This window comes from Balaenoptera ricei, unplaced genomic scaffold (assembly GCF_028023285.1).
Source record: "Balaenoptera ricei isolate mBalRic1 unplaced genomic scaffold, mBalRic1.hap2 scaffold_417, whole genome shotgun sequence".
Taxonomy (NCBI): domain Eukaryota; kingdom Metazoa; phylum Chordata; class Mammalia; order Artiodactyla; family Balaenopteridae; genus Balaenoptera; species Balaenoptera ricei.
In genome coordinates this window covers 64,036-86,191 of record NW_026777618.1, presented here as the reverse complement: position 1 = coordinate 86,191, position 22,156 = coordinate 64,036, and the positions used below count along the sequence as shown (strand labels likewise).

The 22,156-nt window shown below is 55.2% G+C and overlaps 11 non-coding genes and 1 pseudogene across 11 annotated transcripts; all 12 read left to right on the top strand.

Annotated features, from left to right (window-relative positions):
* The first annotated feature begins 2,168 nt into the window (after nt 1-2,168).
* On the top strand, nt 2,169-2,260 carry LOC132358815 (small nucleolar RNA SNORD116). Its single transcript, XR_009500557.1, has one exon. It is a non-coding gene; the product is annotated as a small nucleolar RNA SNORD116 (small nucleolar RNA).
* A 389-nt stretch (nt 2,261-2,649) lies between these two features.
* Nucleotides 2,650-2,741, top strand: LOC132358797 (small nucleolar RNA SNORD116). The gene has a single exon (XR_009500540.1). It is a non-coding gene; the product is annotated as a small nucleolar RNA SNORD116 (small nucleolar RNA).
* A 2,429-nt stretch (nt 2,742-5,170) lies between these two features.
* Nucleotides 5,171-5,262, top strand: LOC132358840 (small nucleolar RNA SNORD116). Its single transcript, XR_009500580.1, has one exon. It is a non-coding gene; the product is annotated as a small nucleolar RNA SNORD116 (small nucleolar RNA).
* Nucleotides 5,263-7,710: 2,448 nt separating this feature from the next.
* On the top strand, nt 7,711-7,802 carry LOC132358814 (small nucleolar RNA SNORD116). Its single transcript, XR_009500556.1, has one exon. It is a non-coding gene; the product is annotated as a small nucleolar RNA SNORD116 (small nucleolar RNA).
* Nucleotides 7,803-8,191: 389 nt separating this feature from the next.
* On the top strand, nt 8,192-8,283 carry LOC132358877 (small nucleolar RNA SNORD116). The gene has a single exon (XR_009500616.1). It is a non-coding gene; the product is annotated as a small nucleolar RNA SNORD116 (small nucleolar RNA).
* A 2,429-nt stretch (nt 8,284-10,712) lies between these two features.
* On the top strand, nt 10,713-10,804 carry LOC132358839 (small nucleolar RNA SNORD116). Its single transcript, XR_009500579.1, has one exon. It is a non-coding gene; the product is annotated as a small nucleolar RNA SNORD116 (small nucleolar RNA).
* Nucleotides 10,805-13,252: 2,448 nt separating this feature from the next.
* On the top strand, nt 13,253-13,329 carry LOC132358834 (small nucleolar RNA SNORD116; annotated as a pseudogene).
* A 404-nt stretch (nt 13,330-13,733) lies between these two features.
* LOC132358875 (small nucleolar RNA SNORD116) lies at nt 13,734-13,825 on the top strand. The gene has a single exon (XR_009500614.1). It is a non-coding gene; the product is annotated as a small nucleolar RNA SNORD116 (small nucleolar RNA).
* Nucleotides 13,826-16,254: 2,429 nt separating this feature from the next.
* LOC132358838 (small nucleolar RNA SNORD116) lies at nt 16,255-16,346 on the top strand. Its single transcript, XR_009500578.1, has one exon. It is a non-coding gene; the product is annotated as a small nucleolar RNA SNORD116 (small nucleolar RNA).
* A 2,448-nt stretch (nt 16,347-18,794) lies between these two features.
* Nucleotides 18,795-18,886, top strand: LOC132358813 (small nucleolar RNA SNORD116). The gene has a single exon (XR_009500555.1). It is a non-coding gene; the product is annotated as a small nucleolar RNA SNORD116 (small nucleolar RNA).
* A 389-nt stretch (nt 18,887-19,275) lies between these two features.
* On the top strand, nt 19,276-19,367 carry LOC132358874 (small nucleolar RNA SNORD116). The gene has a single exon (XR_009500613.1). It is a non-coding gene; the product is annotated as a small nucleolar RNA SNORD116 (small nucleolar RNA).
* Nucleotides 19,368-21,796: 2,429 nt separating this feature from the next.
* On the top strand, nt 21,797-21,888 carry LOC132358837 (small nucleolar RNA SNORD116). Its single transcript, XR_009500577.1, has one exon. It is a non-coding gene; the product is annotated as a small nucleolar RNA SNORD116 (small nucleolar RNA).
* The last annotated feature ends 268 nt before the right edge of the window (nt 21,889-22,156 follow it).

The following is a 22,156-nucleotide window of genomic DNA, read 5'->3' as shown; positions in this document are numbered from 1 at the left end:
GTTCTACAGGCTGCCCCCACCTGCTGGTCATTGCCTTGTGGCCTCAAAGAAACAGAAGTCTGTAGGCTCAGGGTCAGAACAGGATTCCAGGCCTAGGGCAGGCTTCTTTGTCATGTTCTGCTTGGGAGACCAGATGCAGTTTAGGTTTCTCCTGCTGAGGGGAGAAATCAAATGGGCCACTGTTCCTGGGAGTTTGGCCAATCTGATGGCTCCTCCTCGGGTTGTGTCCTGCTTGTGTGTGCTGTGTGAAGGGGCTGGAAAATGCCTTAGTCAAACTTGGTCACGGCAAGCTTCTTTGGTGAGGGGTGGCTCTGGCATCTTGCCGTGACACGTTGGGATCCCGGTGGAGAGAGAGTAAGGCAAGGCGAGTGAAAGAGCCACGTGAGATGGCTGGCTAAGCCCACAGGTTTACTGGTGGGTGGATAGATCGACGGTGGCCATGGGGTTCCCGGAACACATTTGGGATTCCCTCAGGAGCATCTGGAGGCACGTGTAGGGAGGGAATACGGGAGCACATTTGTGGACTGTCCCGCCTCTTTCCTCTCCCTGGTCGATTTGCTTCATGGCGGGTTCTTGTGCCAGCGAATGGTTGCCTTCATGGCACAGTATGGTGTCTTCTCATGGGGGCCGATTTGGAGGCCTTGGGGTGTTTTGTCCCTGTCTGACCACGTTCCCCCTGTGTTGAAGATGTGAAGGTGTTCCTGAGGACAGCCAGGCATCGTTTCTATACCCGGCCCACATAGCGTTCCCTGAGGATTGGAGCTCTACCCGGAGGTCATAGGGTGCCACCGTGCAGAAACAAGGGAGTTGGCTGCCAAGGAAAGGCTGCAGGTTTAAGGGCAGGAGAGGATGTGTGGTGTGGGTGTCATTTTTCCTGCCACCCGCTGGTGCGTCGAGACTGTGGTAACCGGCGAGCCTGGCCACAGGCTAGACAAGTCATACCGGTTCAAGTGTCTAGGCTGTTGTCTGGGTTCTGTCGTTGCATGGCTGTGGGTAACAAGTTGCTTGTAGAGGACCTGGGCCTCAGGGTTTCCCCAATGTCACGTCACTGATGGGCCCAGAGGGTGAAAGTACCAGACACCACTGCTAGTTACACAATTGCTGCAAGGGTTTGCCCCGCCACGTTGGGCGTCGGAATGGTTCCGATGCCATTAGCTTTGTGTGTGGGCCAAGGGTAGGTTGCCAGTCTTGGCAGCAGGCCAGGAAGTCTGGCTGCAGGTGAATCTCCATTGTTCAGTCCAGGAGTTCCTCTGGTGCGTTTTGTCACCGGTCCCTACAAGCTGCTTTTGTTGGAGGTCGTCCCATTTGGCCAAGGGCTGTTCCCTTGTGGAAGATCTCAGGGACCACATTTCCCCTTGAGGGTGAATCCATTGTGTGGAAGCGTATGCGCCAGGAGTGGTTTGGTTCCCCAGAGGGCAGTGGCTTTTACGCTGAGTAATCCCAGTTCCCCTGAGGGTGTCTCAGCAGTTCAGGATGACATCCTTATGCTGTGTCGGCGGGGAGGTGGCTCAGGCAGGAAAGTTCAAGGCCCATACCACGGGGTTGATGGACGGCCATGCTCTTTGTGCTGATGCCCGTGCACTCTGAAGGCATCTGTGCCACGATGCATTCACGTTTGGCTGTGGACACACAGACATGATGGACTGCAAATGAAATGTTGAGGGGAGATATAGCGCACATCGGTGGGTGGTATCACCCTTTGCCTCTGTGCGCCCGTTCACTTTTCTCAAACATCCCTGTGTTCTGTCACCCTGAGGCATGTGGTGGAGTGCCAGGGAACAAACACCTGCAGCAGCATTGGGCCCTCTGTATAGTCCATGATACCTGGCGAAGTGAGGAGAGTGCGGCAAGGTGAGGCAAGTCAAGGCAAAAGAGTCTCAGCGTGGTTTTGGCGTGAAGTCCTTGAGGCTCCTCGTAGGAACCTTGTGGTGGTGAGTGGAACTTCTTTGCAGAAACCTAGATGTTTGGCCACGGGGACTTGTGCACTGAGACTACACCCTCACCTTCTTGGCTCTTGCAGGGGAACCCCAGATCTGATGCCATGATCCTTAGCTCCATTTGCAGCCCCGTGGGTCGCCTCTGGCCACTCCTGACTGCTGACATGATTGAGATCGGTGGCTGCCCCGCAGTGGAGCCTGCGACTTTGAACGTGCAGCCTTTGAGCAGGTGGATTGATGATGACTCCCATAAATGCACTGCTTGGAACTCTGAACAAATGAATGGGTCTCAGGTTTCTCCGCGGTCATGTCACTGACGGGCCTGGGGGCGAAAATACAAGGCGCCAGGGCAAGTAACCCAGTTGCTGCAAGGGTTTGCCCTGCCAGTTTGGGCATTGGAATATCTCCAATGCCAATAGCTTTCTGTGTGATCCAAGGGCATCGCCTCTGGCTCGACAAGGTTCCTGGTAGAAACCTTGTGGGGGTAAACAGAACTTCTTTGAAGAAACCTAGAAGTTTGGCCACGGGGACTTGTGCCACGAGACTACACCGTCACATTCTGGGCTCTTCCTGGGGCACCCGAGCTCCGATGCCCTGAGACGTGGGTGCACTTCCTGCCCCGTGGCTCGAGTCTGGCCGCTCCCTACTGCTGAGAGGATTGAGCTTGCTGACAGTCCGCGACTTTGCACGTCCAGCCTTTGAGCAGGAGCGTGGATCTCTGAGGACTCCCATAAATGCATTCCTTGGAAATCTAAACAGAATGAATGAGCAATACCTACCGTCTTCTCATCCTAACTGTGGTCCAGCATGTGGCTCCCAAAGGAAAATTAGGGAGAGGTCCATGTTGCATTTGCTACTGTGGGCGTGCGCAGCAACATTGTTCAAGTGGAGGGTGGCGGGGTTCTCGTGCAGAAAGAGCCATGTGGAAAGGAGCCTGGGATGTCCATCTACGTGGGAAGGCTAAGGACAACTTGACGTCTCTGGGCACCTGAGTCTAGCCAGAACTGCTATCCCCTGCCGCGGTCAGCGTGCGGGTGCGAAAGGAAGCGTGAGCCACTGGTACTCCTCTGGCTTGCCATTGAGATCTACAGGCCACCCTCAAGCTCAGGTCGTTGCCTTGTTCCCGCAAGGAAACAGAAGTCTCTGCACTCAGGGTCAGAGAAGGAGTCCTGGCCAGGCCAGGCGTCTATGTCATGTTCAGCTTGGAAGGTGGGATATAGTTTAGGTTTGCCCTGATGGTCAGGGGAAATCAAATGGGCCACTTTCCCCGGGATTTGGGCGACGCTGATGGCGCCTCCTTGGGTTGTGTCCTGCTTGTGTGTTGTGTGTGGAGAGTTTGGAAAGTGCCTTAGGCAAATCCAGGGGATATCAAGCTACTTAGGTGAAGAGTGGATTCGTTTGGATCCTGGTGGAGAGAGCAAGGCAAGGCGAGCGGGAAATACACGGGAGAGTGTTGGCTAAGCCCACAGGCTTACTGTTGGGTGGATAGATCGGTATGGGTGGATATGTCGGTGGACATAGGCTTCCCGGAGCTCTTTTGGGATATCTTCAGGAGCATTTGGAGCCCCGTGTAGGGAAGGAATACAGGTGCACATTCGTGGACCATCCCAACCTTTTCCTCTCCTTTCTCAATGTGCTTCACGGCGGGTCCTTGTTCCAGCGAATGGTGCCTTCACGGCACAGTATGGTGTCTTCTCACTGGGACCGATTTGGAGCCGTTGGGATGTTTTGTCCCTGTGTGGCCTCATTGCCCCTATGATGAGGATGTTAAGGTGTTCCTTAGGACAGCCCAGCGTCATTGCTATACCAGGTCGGCATAGCATTCCCTGAGGTTTGGAGCTCTTCCCGGAGGTCTTTGGGCCCAACCATGCAGAAAGAAGGGAGTCGGCCGCCAAGGAAACGCTACAGGTTTAAGGGCTGGAGTGAATGTGTGCTGCAGGGGTCATTTTGTCCTGTCACCTTCTGGTGCTGCGAGCCTGTGATCTCCAGCATGCATGGCTTCAAGCCAGAGAAGCCATGCCGGTTCAAGGGTCCAGGATGTTGGGTGCGTTCTCTCATTGCACGGCTGTGGGTGACACGTTGGTTCTGGAGGACCTGGGTCTCATGGTTTCTCCAAGGTCTTTTCCTTGAAGGGAAGAATGCGAATGTGCAAGGTGCTACGATAAGTTACCCAGTTGCTGCAAGTGTTTGGCCCGCCATTTTGGGCATTGGAATGGCTCCCTTGCCATTAGCTTTGGTTGCGGTCCTAGGGAAGTTCCTCTGGCTTGGCAGGAGACCAGGAAGTATGCCTGCTGGTGAGTCTCCCTTGATCAGTCCAGGGGTTCTTCAGGTGCCCTTTGTCACGGGTCCCTACGAGCCGCTTTTGATGGAGGTTGTCTTATTCAGCCAAGGGCCCTTCCCTTATGGAAGATCTCTCCCCTTGAGGGCGTGTCCACTGTGTTTAATCATAAGGGCCAAACGCGTGTTTGTTCCCATAGAGGGCACTTGCTCTTAGGCTGAGGGGGCACAGTTGTCCTGAGGGTGTCTCAGGGGATCAGGAAGACATCCTTTTGCTGTGATGGAGGGCAGATTGCTCAGGAGAGGAATTTCAGGGCCCGAGACCAGGGGGTTGTTGGTCGGTGGCACTCTTTGTCCTGATGGCCGCACGCTCTGAAGGCGCCAGTGCCACGATGCTTTCACGTTTGCCTGCGGACACACAGGCAAGATGGACAGTAAATGAAATGTTGAGGAGAGATAGAACACACAATGCTGGGTGGTATCGCCCTTTCCCTCGGTGCGCCTGTGCACCCTCCTCAAGCATGCGTGTGTTCTCTCACCCCGAGCCAGGTGGAATGCCAGGGAAGGAATGCCAGCAGCAGCCTGGGGCCATCCGTATAATCCCTGATACCCGTTGAAGTGAGGACGGTGTGGCAAGGCGAGGCCAGCCGAAGGAGTCTCAGAGGGGTGTTGGCGTGCATTCCATGAGGATCCTGCTTTAACCCTTGTTGCGGTAAGCGACACTTCTTTGCTAAACCTAAAGGTTTGGCGATGGGAACGTGTGCACCGGGGCTACACCCTCACCTTCTGGTCTTTTCTCGGGGAACACGAGCTTTGATGCCCTGAGAACTGGCTGCATTTCCTGACCCGTGGCTCGGCTCTGCTGGCCACTTCCGTAACGCTGATATGATTCAGCTCGCTGGCCGTCCCATGGTGGAATCTGCAACTTTGCATGTCCACCGTTTGAGCATGTGCTTGGATCGATGATGACTCCCACAAATGCATTCCTTGGAAATCTGAACAAAATGAGTGAGAAATCCCTACCGTCTCCTCGTTGGAACTGAGGTCCAGCACGTGGCTCCCCAAAGGAAAGTAGGGAGAGGTTCACGTTGCATTTGCGGCCGTGGGTATCTACAGCCACGTTGTTCAAGTTGAGGGTTGTGGTCATCTCCTGGGGAGAAGAGCCATTGGGAAAGGAGCCTGGGATGCCAATCCAGGTGGGAAGGCTTGGGACAGCGTGCCGTCTCTGGGTTCCTTGGTCTAGCCAGGACTGCTGTCCCCTGCCACGGTTCAGCATGCAGGTAGGAGAGGAAGCGTGAGCCATTGCTCGTCCTGCCACCTGCACTTGAGTTCTACAGGCTGCCCCCACCTGCTGGTCATTGCCTTGTGGCCTCAAAGAAACAGAAGTCTGTAGGCTCAGGGTCAGAACAGGATTCCAGGCCTAGGGCAGGCTTCTTTGTCATGTTCTGCTTGGGAGACCAGATGCAGTTTAGGTTTCTCCTGCTGAGGGGAGAAATCAAATGGGCCACTGTTCCTGGGAGTTTGGCCAATCTGATGGCTCCTCCTCGGGTTGTGTCCTGCTTGTGTGTGCTGTGTGAAGGGGCTGGAAAATGCCTTAGTCAAACTTGGTCACGGCAAGCTTCTTTGGTGAGGGGTGGCTCTGGCATCTTGCCGTGACACGTTGGGATCCCGGTGGAGAGAGAGTAAGGCAAGGCGAGTGAAAGAGACACGTGAGATGGCTGGCTAAGCCCACAGGTTTACTGGTGGGTGGATAGATCGACGGTGGCCATGGGGTTCCCGGAACACATTTGGGATTCCCTCAGGAGCATCTGGAGGCACGTGTAGGGAGGGAATACGGGAGCACATTTGTGGACTGTCCCGCCTCTTTCCTCTCCCTGGTCGATTTGCTTCATGGCGGGTTCTTGTGCCAGCGAATGGTTGCCTTCATGGCACAGTATGGTGTCTTCTCATGGGGGCCGATTTGGAGGCCTTGGGGTGTTTTGTCCCTGTCTGACCACGTTCCCCCTGTGTTGAAGATGTGAAGGTGTTCCTGAGGACAGCCAGGCATCGTTTCTATACCCGGCCCACATAGCGTTCCCTGAGGATTGGAGCTCTACCCGGAGGTCATTGGGTGCCACCGTGCAGAAACAAGGGAGTTGGCTGCCAAGGAAAGGCTGCAGGTTTAAGGGCAGGAGAGGATGTGTGGTGTGGGTGTCATTTTTCCTGCCACCCGCTGGTGCGTCGAGACTGTGGTAACCGGCGAGCCTGGCCACAGGCTAGACAAGTCATACCGGTTCAAGTGTCTAGGCTGTTGTCTGGGTTCTGTCGTTGCATGGCTGTGGGTAACAAGTTGCTTGTAGAGGACCTGGGCCTCAGGGTTTCCCCAATGTCACGTCACTGATGGGCCCAGAGGGTGAAAGTACCAGACACCACTGCAAGTTACACAATTGCTGCAAGGGTTTGCCCCGCCACGTTGGGCGTCGGAATGGTTCCGATGCCATTAGCTTTGTGTGTGGGCCAAGGGTAGGTTGCCAGTCTTGGCAGCAGGCCAGGAAGTCTGGCTGCAGGTGAATCTCCATTGTTCAGTCCAGGAGTTCCTCTGGTGCGTTTTGTCACCGGTCCCTACAAGCTGCTTTTGTTGGAGGTCGTCCCATTTGGCCAAGGGCCGTTCCCTTGTGGAAGATCTCAGGGACCACATTTCCCCTTGCGGGTGAATCCATTGTGTGGAAGCGTATGCGCCAGGAGTGGTTTGGTTCCCCAGAGGGCAGTGGCTCTTACGCTGAGTAATCCCAGTTCCCCTGAGGGTGTCTCAGCAGTTCAGGATGACATCCTTATGCTGTGTCAGCGGGGAGGTGGCTCAGGCAGGAAAGTTCAAGGCCCATACCGGGGCGTTGATGGACGACTGTGCTCTTTGTGCTGATGCCCGTGCGCTCTGAAGGCATCTGTGCCACGATGCATTCACGTTTGGCTGTGGACACACAGACATGATGGACTGCAAATGAAATGTTGAGGGGAGATATAGCGCACGTCGGTGGGCGGTATCACCCTTTGCCTCTGTGCGCCCGTTCACTTTTCTCAAACATCCCTGTGTTCTGTCACCCTGAGGCATGTGGTGGAGTGCCAGGGAACAAACACCTGCAGCAGCATTGGGCCCTCTGTATAGTCCATGATACCTGGCGAAGTGAGGAGAGTGCGGCAAGGTGAGGCAAGTCAAGGCAAAAGAGTCTCAGCGTGGTTTTGGCGTGAAGTCCTTGAGGCTCCTCGTAGGAACCTTGTGGTGGTGAGTGGAACTTCTTTGCAGAAACCTAGATGTTTGGCCACGGGGACTTGTGCACTGAGACTACACCCTCACCTTCTTGGCTCTTGCAGGGGAACCCCAGATCTGATGCCATGATCCTTAGCTCCATTTGCAGCCCCGTGGGTCGCCTCTGGCCACTCCTGACTGCTGACATGATTGAGATCGGTGGCTGCCCCGCAGTGGAGCCTGCGACTTTGAACGTGCAGCCTTTGAGCAGGTGGATTGATGATGACTCCCATAAATGCACTGCTTGGAACTCTGAACAAATGAATGGGTCTCAGGTTTCTCCGCGGTCATGTCACTGACGGGCCTGGGGGCGAAAATACAAGGCGCCAGGGCAAGTAACCCAGTTGCTGCAAGGGTTTGCCCTGCCAGTTTGGGCATTGGAATATCTCCAATGCCAATAGCTTTCTGTGTGATCCAAGGGCATCGCCTCTGGCTCGACAAGGTTCCTGGTAGAAACCTTGTGGGGGTAAACGGAACTTCTTTGAAGAAACCTAGAAGTTTGGCCACGGGGACTTGTGCCACGAGACTACACCGTCACATTCTGGGCTCTTCCTGGGGCACCCGAGCTCCGATGCCCTGAGACGTGGGTGCACTTCCTGCCCCGTGGCTCGAGTCTGGCCGCTCCCTACTGCTGAGAGGATTGAGCTTGCTGACAGTCCGCGACTTTGCACGTCCAGCCTTTGAGCAGGAGCGTGGATCAGTGAGGACTCCCATAAATGCATTCCTTGGAAATCTAAACAGAATGAATGAGCAATACCTACCGTCTTCTCATCCTAACTGAGGTCCAGCACGTGGCTCCCAAAGGAAAATTAGGGAGAGGTCCATGTTGCATTTGCTACTGTGGGTGTGCGCAGCAACATTGTTCAAGTGGAGGGTGGCGGGCTTCTCGTGCAGAAAGAGCCATGTGGAAAGGAGCCTGGGATGTCCATCTACGTGGGAAGGCTAAGGACAACTTGACGTCTCTGGGCACCTGAGTCTAGCCAGAACTGCTATCCCCTGCCGCGGTCAGCGTGCGGGTGCGAAAGGAAGCGTGAGCCACTGGTACTCCTCTGGCTTGCCATTGAGATCTACAGGCCACCCTCAAGCTCAGGTCGTTGCCTTGTTCCCGCAAGGAAACAGAAATCTCTGCACTCAGGGTCAGAGAAGGAGTCCTGGCCAGGCCAGGCGTCTATGTCATGTTCAGCTTGGGAGGTGGGATATAGTTTAGGTTTGCCCTGATGGTCGGGGGAAATCAAATGGGCCACTGTCCCCGGGATTTGGGCGACGCTGATGGCGCCTCCTTGGGTTGTGTCCTGCTTGTGTGTTGTGTGTGGAGAGTTTGGAAAGTGCCTTAGGCAAATCCAGGGGATATCAAGCTACTTAGGTGAGAGGTGGATTCGTTTGGATCCTGGTGGAGAGAGCAAGGCAAGGCAAGCGGGAAATACACGGGAGAGTGTTGACTAAGCCCACAGGCTTACTGTTGGGTGGATAGATCGGTATGGGTGGATATGTCGGTGGACATAGGGTTCCCGGAACTCTTTTGGGATATCTTCAGGAGCATTTGGAGCCCCGTGTAGGGAAGGAATACAGGTGCACATTCGTGGACCATCCCAACCTTTTCCTCTCCTTTCTCAATGTGCTTCACGGCGGGTCCTTGTTCCAGCGAATGGTGCCTTCACGGCACAGTATGGTGTCTTCTCACTGGGACCGATTTGGAGCCGTTGGGATGTTTTGTCCCTGTGTGGCCTCATTGCCCCTATGTTGAGGATGTTAAGGTGTTCCTTAGGACAGCCCAGCGTCATTGCTATACCAGGTCGGCATAGCATTCCCTGAGGTTTGGAGCTCTTCCCGGAGGTCTTTGGGCCCAACCATGCAGTAAGAAGGGAGTCGGCCGCCAAGGCAACGCTACAGGTTTAAGGGCTGGAGTGAATGTGTGCTGCAGGGGTCATTTTGTCCTGCCACCTTCTGGTGCTGCGAGCCTGTGATCTCCAGCATGCATGGCTTCAAGCCAGAGAAGCCATGCCGGTTCAAGGGTCCAGGATGTTGGGTGCGTTCTCTCATTGCACGGCTGTGGGTGACACGTTGGTTCTGGAGGACCTGGGTCTCATGGTTTCTCCAAGGTCTTGTCCTTGAAGGGAAGAATGCGAATGTGCAAGGTGCTACAATAAGTTACCCAGTTGCTGCAAGTGTTTGGCCCGCCATTTTGGGCATTGGAATGGCTCCCTTGCCATTAGCTTTGGTTGCGGTCCTAGGGAAGTTCCTCTGGCTTGGCAGGAGACCAGGAAGTATGCCTGCTGGTGAGTCTCCCTTGATCAGTCCAGGGGTTCTTCAGGTGCCCTTTGTCACGGGTCCCTTCGAGCCGCTTTTGATGGAGGTCGTCTTATTCAGCCAAGGGCCCTTCCCTTATGGAAGATCTCTCCCCTTGAGGGCGTGTCCACTGTGTTTAATCATAAGGGCCAAACGCGTGTTTGTTCCCATAGAGGGCACTTGCTCTTAGGCTGAGGGGGCACAGTTGTCCTGAGGGTGTCTCAGGGGATCAGGAAGACATCCTTTTGCTGTGATGGAGGGCAGATTGCTCAGGAGAGGAATTTCAGGGCCCGAGACCAGGGGGTTGTTGGTCGGTGGCACTCTTTGTCCTGATGGCCGCACGCTCTGAAGGCGCCAGTGCCACGATGCTTTCACGTTTGCCTGCGGACACACAGGCAAGATGGACAGTAAATGAAATGTTGAGGAGAGATAGAACACACAATGCTGGGTGGTATCGCCCTTTCCCTCGGTGCGCCTGTGCACCCTCCTCAAGCATGCGTGTGTTCTCTCACCCCGAGCCAGGTGGAATGCCAGGGAAGGAATGCCAGCAGCAGCCTGGGGCCATCCGTATAATCCCTGATACCCGTTGAAGTGAGGACGGTGTGGCAAGGCGAGGCCAGCCGAAGGAGTCTCAGAGGGGTGTTGGCGTGCATTCCATGAGGATCCTGCTTTAACCCTTGTTGCGGTAAGCGACACTTCTTTGCTAAACCTAAAGGTTTGGCGATGGGAACGTGTGCACCGGGGCTACACCCTCACCTTCTGGTCTTTTCTCGGGGAACACGAGCTTTGATGCCCTGAGAACTGGCTGCATTTCCTGACCCGTGGCTCGGCTCTGCTGGCCACTTCCGTAACGCTGATATGATTCAGCTCGCTGGCCGTCCCATGGTGGAATCTGCAACTTTGCATGTCCACCGTTTGAGCATGTGCTTGGATCGATGATGACTCCCACAAATGCATTCCTTGGAAATCTGAACAAAATGAGTGAGAAATCCCTACCGTCTCCTCGTTGGAACTGAGGTCCAGCACGTGGCTCCCCAAAGGAAAGTAGGGAGAGGTTCACGTTGCATTTGCGGCCGTGGGTGTCTACAGCCACGTTGTTCAAGTTGAGGGTTGTGGTCATCTCCTGGGGAGAAGAGCCATTGGGAAAGGAGCCTGGGATGCCAATCCAGGTGGGAAGGCTTGGGACAGCGTGCCGTCTCTGGGTTCCTTGGTCTAGCCAGGACTGCTGTCCCCTGCCACGGTTCAGCATGCAGGTAGGAGAGGAAGCGTGAGCCATTGCTCGTCCTGCCACCTGCACTTGAGTTCTACAGGCTGCCCCCACCTGCTGGTCATTGCCTTGTGGCCTCAAAGAAACAGAAGTCTGTAGGCTCAGGGTCAGAACAGGATTCCAGGCCTAGGGCAGGCTTCTTTGTCATGTTCTGCTTGGGAGACCAGATGCAGTTTAGGTTTCTCCTGCTGAGGGGAGAAATCAAATGGGCCACTGTTCCTGGGAGTTTGGCCAATCTGATGGCTCCTCCTCGGGTTGTGTCCTGCTTGTGTGTGCTGTGTGAAGGGGCTGGAAAATGCCTTAGTCAAACTTGGTCACGGCAAGCTTCTTTGGTGAGGGGTGGCTCTGGCATCTTGCCGTGACACGTTGGGATCCCGGTGGAGAGAGAGTAAGGCAAGGCGAGTGAAAGAGCCACGTGAGATGGCTGGCTAAGCCCACAGGTTTACTGGTGGGTGGATAGATCGACGGTGGCCATGGGGTTCCCGGAACACATTTGGGATTCCCTCAGGAGCATCTGGAGGCACGTGTAGGGAGGGAATACGGGAGCACATTTGTGGACTGTCCCGCCTCTTTCCTCTCCCTGGTCGATTTGCTTCATGGCGGGTTCTTGTGCCAGCGAATGGTTGCCTTCATGGCACAGTATGGTGTCTTCTCATGGGGGCCGATTTGGAGGCCTTGGGGTGTTTTGTCCCTGTCTGACCACGTTCCCCCTGTGTTGAAGATGTGAAGGTGTTCCTGAGGACAGCCAGGCATCGTTTCTATACCCGGCCCACATAGCGTTCCCTGAGGATTGGAGCTCTACCCGGAGGTCATTGGGTGCCACCGTGCAGAAACAAGGGAGTTGGCTGCCAAGGAAAGGCTGCAGGTTTAAGGGCAGGAGAGGATGTGTGGTGTGGGTGTCATTTTTCCTGCCACCCGCTGGTGCGTCGAGACTGTGGTAACCGGCGAGCCTGGCCACAGGCTAGACAAGTCATACCGGTTCAAGTGTCTAGGCTGTTGTCTGGGTTCTGTCGTTGCATGGCTGTGGGTAACAAGTTGCTTGTAGAGGACCTGGGCCTCAGGGTTTCCCCAATGTCACGTCACTGATGGGCCCAGAGGGTGAAAGTACCAGACACCACTGCAAGTTACACAATTGCTGCAAGGGTTTGCCCCGCCACGTTGGGCGTCGGAATGGTTCCGATGCCATTAGCTTTGTGTGTGGGCCAAGGGTAGGTTGCCAGTCTTGGCAGCAGGCCAGGAAGTCTGGCTGCAGGTGAATCTCCATTGTTCAGTCCAGGAGTTCCTCTGGTGCGTTTTGTCACCAGTCCCTACAAGCTGCTTTTGTTGGAGGTCGTCCCATTTGGCCAAGGGCCGTTCCCTTGTGGAAGATCTCAGGGACCACATTTCCCCTTGCGGGTGAATCCATTGTGTGGAAGCGTATGCGCCAGGAGTGGTTTGGTTCCCCAGAGGGCAGTGGCTTTTACGCTGAGTAATCCCAGTTCCCCTGAGGGTGTCTCAGCAGTTCAGGATGACATCCTTATGCTGTGTCGGTGGGGAGGTGGCTCAGGCAGGAAAGTTCAAGGCCCATACCGGGGCGTTGATGGACGACTGTGCTCTTTGTGCTGATGCCCGTGCGCTCTGAAGGCATCTGTGCCACGATGCATTCACGTTTGGCTGTGGACACACAGACATGATGGACTGCAAATGAAATGTTGAGGGGAGATATAGCGCACGTCGGTGGGCGGTATCACCCTTTGCCTCTGTGCGCCCGTTCACTTTTCTCAAACATCCCTGTGTTCTGTCACCCTGAGGCATGTGGTGGAGTGCCAGGGAACAAACACCTGCAGCAGCATTGGGCCCTCTGTATAGTCCATGATACCTGGCGAAGTGAGGAGAGTGCGGCACGGTGAGGCAAGTCAAGGCAAAAGAGTCTCAGCGTGGTTTTGGCGTGAAGTCCTTGAGGCTCCTCGTAGGAACCTTGTGGTGGTGAGTGGAACTTCTTTGCAGAAACCTAGATGTTTGGCCACGGGGACTTGTGCACTGAGACTACACCCTCACCTTCTTGGCTCTTGCAGGGGAACCCCAGATCTGATGCCAAGATCCTTAGCTCCATTTGCAGCCCCGTGGGTCGCCTCTGGCCACTCCTGACTGCTGACATGATTGAGATCGGTGGCTGCCCCGCAGTGGAGCCTGCGACTTTGAACGTGCAGCCTTTGAGCAGGTTGATTGATGATGACTCCCATAAATGCACTGCTTGGAACTCTGAACAAATGAATGGGTCTCAGGTTTCTCCGCGGTCATGTCACTGACGGGCCTGGGGGCGAAAATACAAGGCGCCAGGGCAAGTAACCCAGTTGCTGCAAGGGTTTGCCCTGCCAGTTTGGGCATTGGAATATCTCCAATGCCAATAGCTTTCTGTGTGATCCAAGGGCATCGCCTCTGGCTCGACAAGGTTCCTGGTAGAAACCTTGTGGGGGTAAACGGAACTTCTTTGAAGAAACCTAGAAGTTTGGCCACGGGGACTTGTGCCACGAGACTACACCGTCATATTCTGGGCTCTTCCTGGGGCACCCGAGCTCCGATGCCCTGAGACGTGGGTGCACTTCCTGCCCCGTGGCTCGAGTCTGGCCGCTCCCTACTGCTGAGAGGATTGAGCTTGCTGACAGTCCGCGACTTTGCACGTCCAGCCTTTGAGCAGGAGCGTGGATCAGTGAGGACTCCCATAAATGCATTCCTTGGAAATCTAAACAGAATGAATGAGCAATACCTACCGTCTTCTCATCCTAACTGAGGTCCAGCACGTGGCTCCCAAAGGAAAATTAGGGAGAGGTCCATGTTGCATTTGCTACTGTGGGCGTGCGCAGCAACATTGTTCAAGTGGAGGGTGGCGGGCTTCTCGTGCAGAAAGAGCCATGTGGAAAGGAGCCTGGGATGTCCATCTACGTGGGAAGGCTAAGGACAACTTGACGTCTCTGGGCACCTGAGTCTAGCCAGAACTGCTATCCCCTGCCGCGGTCAGCGTGCGGGTGCGAAAGGAAGCGTGAGCCACTGGTACTCCTCTGGCTTGCCATTGAGATCTACAGGCCACCCTCAAGCTCAGGTCGTTGCCTTGTTCCCGCAAGGAAACAGAAGTCTCTGCACTCAGGGTCAGAGAAGGAGTCCTGGCCAGGCCAGGCGTCTATGTCATGTTCAGCTTGGGAGGTGGGATATAGTTTAGGTTTGCCCTGATGGTCGGGGGAAATCAAATGGGCCACTGTCCCCGGGATTTGGGCGACGCTGATGGCGCCTCCTTGGGTTGTGTCCTGCTTGTGTGTTGTGTGTGGAGAGTTTGGAAAGTGCCTTAGGCAAATCCAGGGGATATCAAGCTACTTAGGTGAGGGGTGGATTCGTTTGGATCCTGGTGGAGAGAGCAAGGCAAGGCGAGCGGGAAATACACGGGAGAGTGTTGGCTAAGCCCACAGGCTTACTGTTGGGTGGATAGATCGGTATGGGTGGATATGTCGGTGGACATAGGGTTCCCGGAACTCTTTTGGGATATCTTCAGGAGCATTTGGAGCCCCGTGTAGGGAAGGAATACAGGTGCACATTCGTGGACCATCCCAACCTTTTCCTCTCCTTTCTCAATGTGCTTCACGGCGGGTCCTTGTTCCAGCGAATGGTGCCTTCACGGCACAGTATGGTGTCTTCTCACTGGGACCGATTTGGAGCCGTTGGGATGTTTTGTCCCTGTGTGGCCTCATTGCCCCTATGTTGAGGATGTTAAGGTGTTCCTTAGGACAGCCCAGCGTCATTGCTATACCAGGTCGGCATAGCATTCCCTGAGGTTTGGAGCTCTTCCCGGAGGTCTTTGGGCCCAACCATGCAGTAAGAAGGGAGTCGGCCGCCAAGGCAACGCTACAGGTTTAAGGGCTGGAGTGAATGTGTGCTGCAGGGGTCATTTTGTCCTGCCACCTTCTGGTGCTGCGAGCCTGTGATCTCCAGCATGCATGGCTTCAAGCCAGAGAAGCCATGCCGGTTCAAGGGTCCAGGATGTTGGGTGCGTTCTCTCATTGCACGGCTGTGGGTGACACGTTGGTTCTGGAGGACCTGGGTCTCATGGTTTCTCCAAGGTCTTGTCCTTGAAGGGAAGAATGCGAATGTGCAAGGTGCTACGATAAGTTACCCAGTTGCTGCAAGTGTTTGGCCCGCCATTTTGGGCATTGGAATGGCTCCCTTGCCATTAGCTTTGGTTGCGGTCCTAGGGAAGTTCCTCTGGCTTGGCAGGAGACCAGGAAGTATGCCTGCTGGTGAGTCTCCCTTGATCAGTCCAGGGGTTCTTCAGGTGCCCTTTGTCACGGGTCCCTTCGAGCCGCTTTTGATGGAGGTCGTCTTATTCAGCCAAGGGCCCTTCCCTTATGGAAGATCTCTCCCCTTGAGGGCGTGTCCACTGTGTTTAATCATAAGGGCCAAACGCGTGTTTGTTCCCATAGAGGGCACTTGCTCTTAGGCTGAGGGGGCACAGTTGTCCTGAGGGTGTCTCAGGGGATCAGGAAGACATCCTTTTGCTGTGATGGAGGGCAGATTGCTCAGGAGAGGAATTTCAGGGCCCGAGACCAGGGGGTTGTTGGTCGGTGGCACTCTTTGTCCTGATGGCCGCACGCTCTGAAGGCGCCAGTGCCACGATGCTTTCACGTTTGCCTGCGGACACACAGGCAAGATGGACAGTAAATGAAATGTTGAGGAGAGATAGAACACACAATGCTGGGTGGTATCGCCCTTTCCCTCGGTGCGCCTGTGCACCCTCCTCAAGCATGCGTGTGTTCTCTCACCCAGAGCCAGGTGGAATGCCAGGGAAGGAATGCCAGCAGCAGCCTGGGGCCATCCGTATAATCCCTGATACCCGTTGAAGTGAGGACGGTGTGGCAAGGCGAGGCCAGCCGAAGGAGTCTCAGAGGGGTGTTGGCGTGCATTCCATGAGGATCCTGCTTTAACCCTTGTTGCGGTAAGCGACACTTCTTTGCCAAACCTAAAGGTTTGGCGATGGGAACGTGTGCACCGGGGCTACACCCTCACCTTCTGGTCTTTTCTCGGGGAACACGAGCTTTGATGCCCTGAGAACTGGCTGCATTTCCTGACCCGTGGCTCGGCTCTGCTGGCCACTTCCGTAACGCTGATATGATTCAGCTCGCTGGCCGTCCCATGGTGGAATCTGCAACTTTGCATGTCCACCGTTTGAGCATGTGCTTGGATCGATGATGACTCCCACAAATGCATTCCTTGGAAATCTGAACAAAATGAGTGAGAAATCCCTACCGTCTCCTCGTTGGAACTGAGGTCCAGCACGTGGCTCCCCAAAGGAAAGTAGGGAGAGGTTCACGTTGCATTTGCGGCCGTGGGTGTCTACAGCCACGTTGTTCAAGTTGAGGGTTGTGGTCATCTCCTGGGGAGAAGAGCCATTGGGAAAGGAGCCTGGGATGCCAATCCAGGTGGGAAGGCTTGGGACAGCGTGCCGTCTCTGGGTTCCTTGGTCTAGCCAGGACTGCTGTCCCCTGCCACGGTTCAGCATGCAGGTAGGAGAGGAAGCGTGAGCCATTGCTCGTCCTGCCACCTGCACTTGAGTTCTACAGGCTGCCCCCACCTGCTGGTCATTGCCTTGTGGCCTCAAAGAAACAGAAGTCTGTAGGCTCAGGGTCAGAACAGGATTCCAGGCCTAGGGCAGGCTTCTTTGTCATGTTCTGCTTGGGAGACCAGATGCAGTTTAGGTTTCTCCTGCTGAGGGGAGAAATCAAATGGGCCACTGTTCCTGGGAGTTTGGCCAATCTGATGGCTCCTCCTCGGGTTGTGTCCTGCTTGTGTGTGCTGTGTGAAGGGGCTGGAAAATGCCTTAGTCAAACTTGGTCACGGCAAGCTGCTTTGGTGAGGGGTGGCTCTGGCATCTTGCCGTGACACGTTGGGATCCCGGTGGAGAGAGAGTAAGGCAAGGCGAGTGAAAGAGACACGTGAGATGGCTGGCTAAGCCCACAGGTTTACTGGTGGGTGGATAGATCGACGGTGGCCATGGGGTTCCCGGAACACATTTGGGATTCCCTCAGGAGCATCTGGAGGCACGTGTAGGGAGGGAATACGGGAGCACATTTGTGGACTGTCCCGCCTCTTTCCTCTCCCTGGTCGATTTGCTTCATGGCGGGTTCTTGTGCCAGCGAATGGTTGCCTTCATGGCACAGTATGGTGTCTTCTCATGGGGGCCGATTTGGAGGCCTTGGGGTGTTTTGTCCCTGTCTGACCACGTTCCCCCTGTGTTGAAGATGTGAAGGTGTTCCTGAGGACAGCCAGGCATCGTTTCTATACCCGGCCCACATAGCGTTCCCTGAGGATTGGAGCTCTACCCGGAGGTCATTGGGTGCCACCGTGCAGAAACAAGGGAGTTGGCTGCCAAGGAAAGGCTGCAGGTTTAAGGGCAGGAGAGGATGTGTGGTGTGGGTGTCATTTTTCCTGCCACCCGCTGGTGCGTCGAGACTGTGGTAACCGGCGAGCCTGGCCACAGGCTAGACAAGTCATACCGGTTCAAGTGTCTAGGCTGTTGTCTGGGTTCTGTCGTTGCATGGCTGTGGGTAACAAGTTGCTTGTAGAGGACCTGGGCCTCAGGGTTTCCCCAATGTCACGTCACTGATGGGCCCAGAGGGTGAAAGTACCAGACACCACTGCTAGTTACACAATTGCTGCAAGGGTTTGCCCCGCCACGTTGGGCGTCGGAATGGTTCCGATGCCATTAGCTTTGTGTGTGGGCCAAGGGTAGGTTGCCAGTCTTGGCAGCAGGCCAGGAAGTCTGGCTGCAGGTGAATCTCCATTGTTCAGTCCAGGAGTTCCTCTGGTGCGTTTTGTCACCGGTCCCTACAAGCTGCTTTTGTTGGAGGTCGTCCCATTTGGCCAAGGGCCGTTCCCTTGTGGAAGATCTCAGGGACCACATTTCCCCTTGAGGGTGAATCCATTGTGTGGAAGCGTATGCGCCAGGAGTGGTTTGGTTCCCCAGAGGGCAGTGGCTTTTACGCTGAGTAATCCCAGTTCCCCTGAGGGTGTCTCAGCAGTTCAGGATGACATCCTTATGCTGTGTCGGTGGGGAGGTGGCTCAGGCAGGAAAGTTCAAGGCCCATACCAGGGGGTTGATGGACGGCCATGCTCTTTGTGCTGATGCCCGTGCACTCTGAAGGCATCTGTGCCACGATGCATTCACGTTTGGCTGTGGACACACAGACATGATGGACTGCAAATGAAATGTTGAGGGGAGATATAGCGCACATCGGTGGGCGGTATCACCCTTTGCCTCTGTGCGCCCGTTCACTTTTCTCAAACATCCCTGTGTTCTGTCACCCTGAGGCATGTGGTGGAGTGCCAGGGAACAAACACCTGCAGCAGCATTGGGCCCTCTGTATAGTCCATGATACCTGGCGAAGTGAGGAGAGTGCGGCAAGGTGAGGCAAGTCAAGGCAAAAGAGTCTCAGCGTGGTTTTGGCGTGAAGTCCTTGAGGCTCCTCGTAGGAACCTTGTGGTGGTGAGTGGAACTTCTTTGCAGAAACCTAGATGTTTGGCCACGGGGACTTGTGCACTGAGACTACACCCTCACCTTCTTGGCTCTTGCAGGGGAACCCCAGATCTGATGCCATGATCCTTAGCTCCATTTGCAGCCCCGTGGGTCGCCTCTGGCCACTCCTGACTGCTGACATGATTGAGATCGGTGGCTGCCCCGCAGTGGAGCCTGCGACTTTGAACGTGCAGCCTTTGAGCAGGTGGATTGATGATGACTCCCATAAATGCACTGCTTGGAACTCTGAACAAATGAATGGGTCTCAGGTTTCTCCGCGGTCATGTCACTGACGGGCCTGGGGGCGAAAATACAAGGCGCCAGGGCAAGTAACCCAGTTGCTGCAAGGGTTTGCCCTGCCAGTTTGGGCATTGGAATATCTCCAATGCCAATAGCTTTCTGTGTGATCCAAGGGCATCGCCTCTGGCTCGACAAGGTTCCTGGTAGAAACCTTGTGGGGGTAAACGGAACTTCTTTGAAGAAACCTAGAAGTTTGGCCACGGGGACTTGTGCCGCGAGACTACACCGTCACATTCTGGGCTCTTCCTGGGGCACCCGAGCTCCGATGCCCTGAGACGTGGGTGCACTTCCTGCCCCGTGGCTCGAGTCTGGCCGCTCCCTACTGCTGAGAGGATTGAGCTTGCTGACAGTCCGCGACTTTGCACGTCCAGCCTTTGAGCAGGAGCGTGGATCAGTGAGGACTCCCATAAATGCATTCCTTGGAAATCTAAACAGAATGAATGAGCAATACCTACCGTCTTCTCATCCTAACTGAGGTCCAGCACGTGGCTCCCAAAGGAAAATTAGGGAGAGGTCCATGTTGCATTTGCTACTGTGGGCGTGCGCAGCAACATTGTTCAAGTGGAGGGTGGCGGGCTTCTCGTGCAGAAAGAGCCATGTGGAAAGGAGCCTGGGATGTCCATCTACGTGGGAAGGCTAAGGACAACTTGACGTCTCTGGGCACCTGAGTCTAGCCAGAACTGCTATCCCCTGCCGCGGTCAGCGTGCGGGTGCGAAAGGAAGCGTGAGCCACTGGTACTCCTCTGGCTTGCCATTGAGATCTACAGGCCACCCTCAAGCTCAGGTCGTTGCCTTGTTCCCGCAAGGAAACAGAAGTCTCTGCACTCAGGGTCAGAGAAGGAGTCCTGGCCAGGCCAGGCGTCTATGTCATGTTCAGCTTGGAAGGTGGGATATAGTTTAGGTTTGCCCTGATGGTCAGGGGAAATCAAATGGGCCACTGTCCCCGGGATTTGGGCGACGCTGATGGCGCCTCCTTGGGTTGTGTCCTGCTTGTGTGTTGTGTGTGGAGAGTTTGGAAAGTGCCTTAGGCAAATCCAGGGGATATCAAGCTACTTAGGTGAAGAGTGGATTCGTTTGGATCCTGGTGGAGAGAGCAAGGCAAGGCGAGCGGGAAATACACGGGAGAGTGTTGGCTAAGCCCACAGGCTTACTGTTGGGTGGATAGATCGGTATGGGTGGATATGTCGGTGGACATAGGGTTCCCGGAGCTCTTTTGGGATATCTTCAGGAGCATTTGGAGCCCCGTGTAGGGAAGGAATACAGGTGCACATTCGTGGACCATCCCAACCTTTTCCTCTCCTTTCTCAATGTGCTTCACGGCGGGTCCTTGTTCCAGCGAATGGTGCCTTCACGGCACAGTATGGTGTCTTCTCACTGGGACCGATTTGGAGCCGTTGGGATGTTTTGTCCCTGTGTGGCCTCATTGCCCCTATGTTGAGGATGTTAAGGTGTTCCTTAGGACAGCCCAGCGTCATTGCTATACCAGGTCGGCATAGCATTCCCTGAGGTTTGGAGCTCTTCCCGGAGGTCTTTGGGCCCAACCATGCAGAAAGAAGGGAGTCGGCCGCCAAGGCAACGCTACAGGTTTAAGGGCTGGAGTGAATGTGTGCTGCAGGGGTCATTTTGTCCTGTCACCTTCTGGTGCTGCGAGCCTGTGATCTCCAGCATGCATGGCTTCAAGCCAGAGAAGCCATGCCGGTTCAAGGGTCCAGGATGTTGGGTGCGTTCTCTCATTGCACGGCTGTGGGTGACACGTTGGTTCTGGAGGACCTGGGTCTCATGGTTTCTCCAAGGTCTTTTCCTTGAAGGGAAGAATGCGAATGTGCAAGGTGCTACGATAAGTTACCCAGTTGCTGCAAGTGTTTGGCCCGCCATTTTGGGCATTGGAATGGCTCCCTTGCCATTAGCTTTGGTTGCGGTCCTAGGGAAGTTCCTCTGGCTTGGCAGGAGACCAGGAAGTATGCCTGCTGGTGAGTCTCCCTTGATCAGTCCAGGGGTTCTTCAGGTGCCCTTTGTCACGGGTCCCTACGAGCCGCTTTTGATGGAGGTCGTCTTATTCAGCCAAGGGCCCTTCCCTTATGGAAGATCTCTCCCCTTGAGGGCGTGTCCACTGTGTTTAATCATAAGGGCCAAACGCGTGTTTGTTCCCATAGAGGGCACTTGCTCTTAGGCTGAGGGGGCACAGTTGTCCTGAGGGTGTCTCAGGGGATCAGGAAGACATCCTTTTGCTGTGATGGAGGGCAGATTGCTCAGGAGAGGAATTTCAGGGCCCGAGACCAGGGGGTTGTTGGTCGGTGGCACTCTTTGTCCTGATGGCCGCACGCTCTGAAGGCGCCAGTGCCACGATGCTTTCACGTTTGCCTGCGGACACACAGGCAAGATGGACAGTAAATGAAATGTTGAGGAGAGATAGAACACACAATGCTGGGTGGTATCGCCCTTTCCCTCGGTGCGCCTGTGCACCCTCCTCAAGCATGCGTGTGTTCTCTCACCCCGAGCCAGGTGGAATGCCAGGGAAGGAATGCCAGCAGCAGCCTGGGGCCATCCGTATAATCCCTGATACCCGTTGAAGTGAGGACGGTGTGGCAAGGCGAGGCCAGCCGAAGGAGTCTCAGAGGGGTGTTGGCGTGCATTCCATGAGGATCCTGCTTTAACCCTTGTTGCGGTAAGCGACACTTCTTTGCTAAACCTAAAGGTTTGGCGATGGGAACGTGTGCACCGGGGCTACACCCTCACCTTCTGGTCTTTTCTCGGGGAACACGAGCTTTGATGCCCTGAGAACTGGCTGCATTTCCTGACCCGTGGCTCGGCTCTGCTGGCCACTTCCGTAACGCTGATATGATTCAGCTCGCTGGCCGTCCCATGGTGGAATCTGCAACTTTGCATGTCCACCGTTTGAGCATGTGCTTGGATCGATGATGACTCCCACAAATGCATTCCTTGGAAATCTGAACAAAATGAGTGAGAAATCCCTACCGTCTCCTCGTTGGAACTGAGGTCCAGCACGTGGCTCCCCAAAGGAAAGTAGGGAGAGGTTCACGTTGCATTTGCGGCCGTGGGTGTCTACAGCCACGTTGTTCAAGTTGAGGGTTGTGGTCATCTCCTGGGGAGAAGAGCCATTGGGAAAGGAGCCTGGGATGCCAATCCAGGTGGGAAGGCTTGGGACAGCGTGCCGTCTCTGGGTTCCTTGGTCTAGCCAGGACTGCTGTCCCCTGCCACGGTTCAGCATGCAGGTAGGAGAGGAAGCGTGAGCCATTGCTCGTCCTGCC